Genomic DNA, 8,963 nt, shown 5'->3' on the forward strand with positions numbered 1-8,963 from the left:
GTGACCGAGGTGCAGAGGTCACTGGGTCTGCTCTGCAGAGTTTCTTCCACCAGAAGGGAATACATCACTGATTGACGGTTGCCACCTCTCCTCAGGGGATTGGTGCGGCAGAGCGCAGGAGCAAGGCACTAGCTCAAGGAGCTGACGCTTTACTGTTTGACTCTGGTTTGCCTCCGAGTTTTTGGGGGGAGGCGGTGAAGACGGCCAATTTCACGATGAACAGGTCCTACAATTAGTGGTAGGTGACACCCCGTATTTCTTGCTCCATGGGAAGAAGCCGCAGGTGCATTTCTTCCGTGTCTTTGGTTGTGAAGCGTGGGTGCTTGTGCCAAAGGGTCAACGAAAGAAAGGTGACCAGAGGTCCCAGAAAATGATCTTTTGTGGGTATGAGCCTGGGACAAAGGGGTGGAGGTTTGCATATCCAGATGGTGATCAGTTCAGGATTCTAGTTAGCAGAAATGCTGAGTTCTGTGAGCAGAATGGTTGGTCAAGGATCCATGCGAATCCTGACGTTCTCTCAGAATGTCTGTCTGATTCCGAGGAGGAGGGAGAGGCAGAAGCTGAACCTGTTGATGAGGACCAGGTCGCTGAACAGGGTCAAGAACAGGATTGGGCATCTCCACAGGTTGTTAAAAGAGAGCCCAAGAGTGAGCCTTCGTCTCCCGTTAGCAAAGTTCAGAAGGCCCAAAGACGCACTAAGTCAGAGGGGGAGTCTTCTGGTACCAGTGAAACACTTGCTGGCCCCAGTGGGTCAGGGGAGTGTTTCTCTGTGTGTTTTTCTTCTTTCGCTTTTACCGAGAAGCGACAGGATGCCGGCAAATTCACCGGGCTGATTTATGCTGTTATTCTACTCATTAAAGGCTTTGAAGATAAGAGAAAAGCCCGCATCGCAGTCTGATTTATTCCCACACAAAGCAACAGCTTTCCCGCTGTGCAAGCTCTGCTACGAGTGCTAAGGAAGCTGGAAGAGGTTTTTACCGGCACGGACAGCAGCAGTGTCGCAGCTCAGAAGGGTGCCGGATGCCATTTTGCCAGAAAATCTAGATTTCAAAAAGAAATTGTGAATAATGATGTTAAAATTTTATCAAAAATGTATAAATTACTACTTGAGTGGCATACTAAGGATGAAGAGGTTAAAGCTGCAATGATTCAGTGGGCCAAAGACTTTGGTTATAATATTCAATTTGATGATTGTGTAAGATTGTGGAAAGAAGGAATGAAATTTACTGCATGTACTACAATAAAAGAAAATGTTATATAGATGGTATGTTACACCAGTAAAACTTGGAAAGATGTATAAAATGAGTAATAAATGTTGGAAATGTCAGGAGAAAGAAGGAACATTCTATCATATAGGATATTCTCTCTATAGGACGCACACACATTTCCCCTTAATTTTTGGAGGGAAAAAAGTGCGTCCTATAGAGCGAAAAATACGGTATATTGCTTGTTTATCATCTCTGGGGTTGCCAAATGCACTCCTTTGTAGTTCTGTTTTGTTTACCCCCAAAGTATGTGTGCTTAATTAGTTTTGGTAGTTTAACTTTTTCCCCACGTGGGGTTTGTTGAAAATATTGGGCCTGAAAATCTCCTCAAAAGCGAAATACTTGGGTATTTGGATCATCCCCCAAGAACATAAACTTATTTCAGGATAATTACACTAAAACTTGGTTAGAGATTAGAAAAAACTTTGTAACCTGGAGTAAACTAAAATTAACATTTCTGGGTAGGATTTCCATTATGAAGATGAATGTGCTTCCAAAATTAATCTTTTTATTTCATATGATTCCAATACTAGGCGAAGCAGGTTGTCTCAAGATATGGCAAAGAGAAATTTCCAAATTCCTGTGGGAAGGGAAGAAACCTAGGATTAAACACCTGATCTTAATAGACATAAAAGAAAGAGGAGGTTTTCCCCTACCCGACCTAAAACTTTACTACGAGGCAGCCTGTTTCACCTGGTTAAAAGATTGGTACACGTTGCTCCTGGACCTGGAAGGTTTTGACAACCGTTGGGGATGGCACGCCTACCTGATATATAGAAAAGTGAAAATTCATACAAAATTTTACCAACCATATAATAAGAAAGTCACTCTTTGCTGTATGGGAAAAATATAAAGACCAGATGGAGCCTAAAGTCCCATGGTGGACTTCTCCAATAGAAGCCATAGCAGTAAAACGGAAAAATACTCAGGAAAGCTGGCCAACATATAAAATACTTCTAAAAAATGAAGATAACCAAATAAAATTTAAAAAACTTTGAGGAAATAAGAGAACACATTTCAGACTGGTTCCAATACCATCAGCTATTTGAAAAATTTAAATCTGACAAACAAAAGGGGTTCTCAACAGAAATTTCCCGATTCAAATCTGATCGTGTAAATTCTAAAAGAAAAACTCTTTCCAAAACTTACCGACTTCTCCTTGACTGGACAGTCAAGGAGGAGGAGGTAACAGTGGCAATGGTAAGGTGGTCCCAGGATTTTGGCCATTCAATAACCATGGCCCAATGGGAAAATTTATGGAAGATCAATTGGAAATTCACAAATTGTTACACGATTAGAGAGAACTTTCAAAAAATGCAACATCAATGGTATCTAACATCATGGAAACTTTCAAAAATGTATAAAAATGTGTCAAGTAATTGTTGGAGATGCGGAGACTCAGGAACATTCTACCATATGTGGTGGATATGTAGGAAAATACAGGTATTCTGGGAGAGTATCCGTGCAGAACAGCAAAAAATGTTTTGTTTTGTTTTTTTAAATGATATTTATTACTTTTAAAACTTATAGGGGGAAAAAGAAAAAGAGAGAAGAAACAAAAGAAACAATACAATATAGACAATACAAAACACAACCTTAACATCTAAACACCATAAACTATACAAAACAAAACAAAAAGAATTTAAAAACACACATCATACCTTTACCATAATCTATTGTAATGGTTGTAAGGGGGTTACTTGTGCGTAAGTTGCCTTCAGTTTTAGTTATATTGCCTGGCCAACCATGCTTTGGCTGACAGCTCACACTCCGTGACCGGTCAGTCACTTGCAGAATCCGTCAGTGGGCGTTTCTTGAACCTCTTCCAGCATAAGAGCTGTTTGACGCCAAGTCTCCTCCTACTTTCCCTGCGCGGAACTCGTCTGCGCAAGTAAGGGGAAGGCAGGGGCGTGTCAGCGCTCTCTCCACTAGTCTCTGGTGAAGGGTCTTGGAGACCTGTCTCCAATTCCTCCATCTCCCTCTCTTCTCTACTGGTGTTACGCTGAATTCCTTCCCCCCTGCTGGTCCCCTCTCCGGCATCGCTCTGGAGCCCTGCCTCTGCCTCTCGCTCTGATGTCAGTTCCCTGACATCCACCTCCCTCCCAGGACCCCCTCCACCCCCGGCCCGACCCTGTGACGTAACCTTGTCCCCCTCTTCAGCCGACGATGCAGGGAACCCCCGAAAGGAGCTGCTGTCGTCGTCCGAGGACTCAAACCCCGCTTCCCACCCGCTCCGATTTCTTCGCGCGGGACAGGCTTCCCAGCCTGATTCCTCCTCTCCTGACGCTTCTCCTCCTTCCTCTTCGGAAGCTGGAAAACCCGCAAAATCCTCCTCCTCCTCATCGGTGGTAGCAAATTGCTCCTCCCAGAATTTCTCCAGGGGTTTGGGCTTCCTCGGATACCTGTTGTGGAACTCTTCCACCAGATATCCATCATCTATCTCCCCCGCGGGAACCCATGTGTTTTCAGAATCGGGTTCTCCCTCCCACGCTACCAGGTACTCCACCTGCCACCCCAGCCTTCGAGAAACCAGGATCTCCATCACCTGGTGGTGGTGTTCCCTCTCCTCCACTTGTGGGTGTGTGAGTCCTTCCCCTACTTCCCCCCGGACCCTCCGCCCCCCCCCCCGTACGGTGAGAGCAGTGACCTATGAAACACCGGGTGGATTTTCATGCTGTCTGGCAACTTGAGCCGGAATGCCACCGGGTTCACTTGGTGTGTCACCTCAAAGGGCCCCAGCCGTTTTGGCCGTAGTTTCTTACACCCGCCCTTGAAGGGTAGGCCTTGGGTGGACAACCACACCCTGTCCCCCACCCTTATAGTCTCCCCTTCCCGGCGACGTTTGTCTGCTTGCCTCTTGTACACTTCCTTGGCCCTTTCCAGGTTCATCTTAAGCTGCTGGTGCAGGGCTTCCATTTCTTCCACGAACTGCTCTGCTGCGGGTACGCTCCACTCTTCCTCCCCCCTCCCGGGAAAGGCCCTGGGGTGACACCCATAATTAGCCATGAACGGGCTCATCCCCGTGGACACATGCTCAGCATTATTATACGCAAACTCTGCCAGTGCTAGCTTCTCTACCCAATCGTTCTGTCTCTCGTTGACGTAGCAGCGTAGGTATTGCTGTAAAATGCTGTTCGCCCTCTCTGCTTGCCCGTTGGTCTCCGGGTGTCTAGCCGTCGAGAATCCCACCTCCACCTGCAATAAGCTCATGAGCCTCCTCCAGAACCTCGAGGTAAACAGTTTCCCTCGGTCTGAGATAACCCTTGAAGGAGCCCTGTGCAACCTGAAGATGTGATCCACAAACAACCGGGCAGGTTCCTCTGCCGTTACTGCATGTGAGCACGCTATAAAATGGCACATTTTGGTTAGCAGATCTACTACCACCATGACTGCAGTCTTCCCTCTGGATTTGGGTAAATCTGTCATGAAATCGATAGACACCACCTCCCATGGTCTTCCCGGTGTGGGTAATGGTTTCAGTAGCCCTGCCGGGGCATGGCCCGTTGGCAGCGTTCACAACCACGTACATACTCCCGTACATCTTCCCTCACCCTTGGCCACCAGAACTGCCTAGTAACCAGTAACATAGTTTTGTGTTGCCCAAAGTGCCCCGCTGTTGGGTTGTCGTGAAGCTGTTTGAGCACCCTTTCCCGCAAGGCCTCCCCGGGCACATACATTGCTCCCTTGTAGTACAGCAGTCCTTCCCTTTCCTCAAAGCCTCCCTGGTCTCACCTCGCTTCCCCAAGTTCTCTGATTCTGGTTTGGGCGAATTCGTCCTGGCGAATCAGCTCGGTCAGTTCTCGTTTCCCAACCAACGCTCCCACACACACCCATCGTTCCTCTGGGAACACGTGTCTTACTTCCGGCGGTCCTTCTCCTTCCGTGTACTCCGGCTTCCGGGACAGTGCGTCTGCCCTCTCGTTCTCTTCTCCCGGCACGTACTTGATCTCAAAGAAGAACTTGGAGAACTCCTGTGCCCATCGAATCTGTCTCTGGTTGAGCACTCAAGCCGTTCTCCAATATTCCAAGTTCTTGTGATCCGTGCACACCTGAATCTTGTGCTGAGCCCCTATTAGTAGATGTCTCCACTGCCGAAAGGCTGCGTAAATTTGCCAGCAGTTCGCGATCATACACCGTGTAGTTTTGTTCCGATTTGCTCAGTTTCCGTGAGAAGAAGGCGCACGGTCTCCAGGTGTGTTGGCTCCCTCCCGGCTGCAGCAACACCGCTCCTACCGCCCGGTCTGATGCGTCTGTCTTCAGCCCCATCGGCTTCTGCAGATCCACATGCAGGAGCTGTTCCTCCGAGGCGAACGCCTTCTTTAGCCTTTCGAAGAATCGTTGGGCACTTTCAGTCCAGATGAACTTCTTTTTGCTACTGAGACAATCCGTGATGGGCGCGGTCAAGTGGGCAAAGTTCTTGATGAACTTCCGGTAGAAGTTGCTGAACCCGAGGAACCTCTGCACATCCTTCCGGGTTTGGGGGGTCTTCCATTCCAGCACCGCCTGCACCTTGCTGGGGTCCATGGCTAGGCCCCTGTCCGACAACTTGTATCCCAGAAATTCCACTTCTCTGGCGTGAAACTGGCACTTCTCCAGCTTGACCCACAACTGATGCTTCTGCAGCCTCTTCAGCACTTCCCTGATGTCCTGGACATGCTGTTTTTCATTGTCCGAATAGATCAGGACGTCGTCCAGAAATGCTACGCAGTTTTTGTACAGCAGGGGTCCCAGCACATGGTGCATGAAGCTTTGAAAACAGGCTGAGCCTGACTGTAATCCAAATGGCATGACTAGGTACTCAAAGGCCCCTAGGCGGTGGTTTTCCATTCGTCCCCCTCCCTCATCCTAATCAAATTGTATGCTCCCCGGAGGTCCAGCTTGGTAAAGATCTTTCCCTTCCTTACCCGAGTTAGAATATCATCAATTCTGGGCATTGGGAAGGTCACGGGTTCCGATACGAGGTTCAATTTTCTATAGTCCACGACCAGCCTGGGCTGATCCGTGTTTTTTTTGTCCACAAAGAACACAGGGCTGCCCCCCACTGCCTTAGATTCCCTTATGAAACCCCTTTTTAGGTTTTTGTCAATAAAGTTCCGCAACTCCTGCATCTCCCGGTCCGACATGGCATACAGCTTACCCACTGGCAGCTGCGCCCCAGGGAGTAGGTTGATTTGACAGTCAAAGGGCCTATGTGGTGGCAGCCTGTCCGCCTCCCTCTCGCTGAAGACCTCCTGTAAGTCCGCGTACTGTGGCAGCACCTCTCCTCTCGGCTTCAGTGTCGTTGCTGCCACCCTGGCCAACCTCCCCCTGGGCTTCCCCCCCCCCCCAGACAGTGTTCCAAACAGTGCGCTGACCCGAAGGTGACTGTCCGTTGATGCCAAGCCACCACTGGATCATGTAGCACTAGCCAGCTCATGCCTAGTATTATCGGGGGTCCCGCCAGTGTGGCCACATGAAAGGCAATGGTTTCAGTGTGTCTGGAAACCCTCATACTCATTGGCGGGGTTTGATGTGTCACCTCCCCTCCCAGCAGCTCCCTGTCATCTATCGTGGTGACCTGGAGGGGAAAATCAAGTGGCAGTAGGTGGAGTTGGTGCTCTAGTGCGAACTCCTTGCTAAAAAAGTTGCAAGAGCTGCCTGAGTCCAGCATTGCCTTCACCTTGACTGGGTGTCCATTTGTGAGTTCTAGCACCACCTCTATCGCTATAGACGCCTTGGGTGGGTCTGGTTGGGGCACTTCCATTAGTTGCTCGCCTGGCTGCTGCGCCCCCCTGTGGGCAGCCAAGCGTTGGCATTTCCCTGCACCTTGTCCTCCGCCCCCTCCTCCTCGCTGCCAGCGGTCCCCACCATCCCTTGCCAAGCCTTTCTTTGTGGACAGACCCTGGCAAAGTGTCCTGGCCGTTGGCAGAGGAAACACTTCTTGGTGCTTTTGGCCGCCTTTCCCTCCCTTTTGAATCCTTGGTTGGCGCTCGAAACCTCATGCGCGCGCGCTCCATCAATTTCCATTGGCTCAACGTCCCCGGAAGGCTGCTTTGGCATCTCAGGAATGCGGTAGTCAGGGCAACGTTCTCCTCTCCCTTCCCGCCTTTCCAAAGCGCGCGCTTCCTGCCGAGCTCCTATCGCAAGCGCAGCTTTGGTCAGTTCGTCCATAGATTGCGGGCGGGGCGCGCGGGAGAGCTCGTCCTTCACGGTTGGGGACAACCCCTCCTCAAACAGCATCCGTATGGGCGGGTCATCTAGATCCCATTCGAGCCGGTGTATTAGCATCGCAAAGCGGGACCAGTAGTCTCTTACGGATAGATCCCCCTGCTTGCATCTCATCAGCTCCCGCTGGGTTACACTCTGCCCAATTTGGCTTGAATACATTGCGTCCATTGCCTGGAAGAACTTCCGGACGTCCCTCATGGCAGCATTGTGCGTGGCCATTAGGGGCCTGACCCATTCACGTGCGCCATCCTGAAGGTGCCCCACGATATACGCCACCCTCTCTGCATCGTCAGCAAAGTCATCGTGCTGCAGCTCCAAAGCGTACTCTATTTCCGTTCGGAACCCATTATAGTCCTGGGGCTTCCCCCCAAACTTGTGTACCAGTCCCGGCACCTTCTTTGCCACTGGGGTGGGTCTAACCTGCGCATCCTGGGTTCGCCTCTCATCCAGCCGCGCCATCAGCAGAGCTACATGCTGTTCCAGCTCCCGGTTCCTCTTCACCAGGTCCTGCACACCCGCAGCTTGCTCCGCTGCACCGGAGCCTCCAGTCTGGCTCATGGTCCCCCTGCCTGTGCACAAGTAACTTCAGGGACTGACGGATTGCTGTAATGGTTGTAAGGGGGTTACTTGTGCATAAGTTGCCTTCAGTTTTAGTTATATTGCCTGGCCAACCATGCTTTGGCTGACAGCTCACACTCCGTGACCGGTCAGTCACTTGCAGAATCCGTCAGTGGGCGTTTCTTGAACCTCTTCCAGCATAAGAGCTGTTTGACGCCAAGTCTCCTCCTACTTTCCCTGCGCGGAACTTGTCTGCGCAAGTAAGGGGAAGGCAGGGGCGTGTCAGCGCTCTCTCCACTAGTCTCTGGTGAAGGGTCTTGGAGACCTGTCTCCAATTCCTCCATCTCCCTCTCTTCTCTACTGGTGTTACGCTGAATTCCTTCCCCCCTGCTGGTCCCCTCTCCGGCATCGCTCTGGAGCCCTGCCTCCGCCTCTCGCTCTGATGTCAGTTCCCTGACATCTATCTTTCATTCCCTTGTTTCATTGACCTCCTCTCACCTCCCTCCTTGTATTCCACTTCTATACGTTATCTCAGCAAATCCTTTATCTTAAAATATTTTTAATCTTATTCCCCATTAAATCTAATATACCTGTTTACAGTTAACCTCTTAAAACATTTCCACTAAGTCCAAAAAAAAATTTCCATTCCAAGATTTTTCTATCCCTCATTAAATTTTACAAAATTTCCCTATATAGACTTTAAATTTTCCAATCTTCTTCACTGTCTCCTCTTCCTGGTCTCGGCCTCTGCCAGTCCTTTCCATCAATTCCATATAGTCCATCAACCTGGAGATCTTATGTCCGAGGCTCTTAACTCTTCTCCACATCCCTTCCGCCAATCTTCTTCATATTCTTTAATTCTAGAGAGCAGATCTTGGGGAAGCTCCGACCCAACAGCACTTTTGTTCCATCTCGACAGGTCAGCCAGATTTC

The sequence above is a fragment of the Podarcis erhardii genome (genome assembly GCF_964252035.2).
Source record: "Podarcis erhardii genome assembly, chromosome: W".
Classification (NCBI taxonomy): domain Eukaryota; kingdom Metazoa; phylum Chordata; class Lepidosauria; order Squamata; family Lacertidae; genus Podarcis; species Podarcis erhardii.